The sequence below is a fragment of the Montipora capricornis genome, chromosome 7 (genome assembly GCF_036669925.1).
Source record: "Montipora capricornis isolate CH-2021 chromosome 7, ASM3666992v2, whole genome shotgun sequence".
In the NCBI taxonomy this organism is placed as follows: domain Eukaryota; kingdom Metazoa; phylum Cnidaria; class Anthozoa; order Scleractinia; family Acroporidae; genus Montipora; species Montipora capricornis.
In genome coordinates, this window is record NC_090889.1 from 31772959 (window position 1) to 31773533 (window position 575).

Below are 575 nucleotides of genomic sequence, written 5' to 3' on the forward strand. Positions count from 1 at the left end.
TTGGCTATGAGAACCCTACGGCGCATGTTCTCCTCCACTGAGTTTCCCAGAGCCTTGGGTCGATCCGAGGCTCTGGTGACGAGAATGCGCTGGTAAATAAACGGGATGTAATGAATCTTTATGGTATATTTAATTCATTTCCTGGTGAATAATCTCTTTACAATTTTCCATACGAATTACCACTTCACTCGACGGTTTCAGGCCTTAAGCACGGTTGAAATCTAAAACTCAATACTCAACTTGACACTCGAAGCGATCCGACGATCGATCAACACTCAGACTATCCTTCGTTTACACGTGACTTTCTTCCCGCCACACGTAATGTATGCTTATTTATGTCAAATCTATTTTTAACACACTCCCCTCCTTGATTGACAAGGGTCAATCAACAATTAACGACTGAAGTTCGTAGCGACAGAAACAGAAAAAAAAAAAAAAAAAAGAGAGAGTTCATCATTGTTTATTTTGCAATCCTTAATGTTCAGCTACGTGTTCTTGTTCAGCGTTTCCCACAAAGGTAATTGGAAAATCAGTGTTCCCTTTCTGACGTTCATGTACTCCTAATCCAGTTTCTA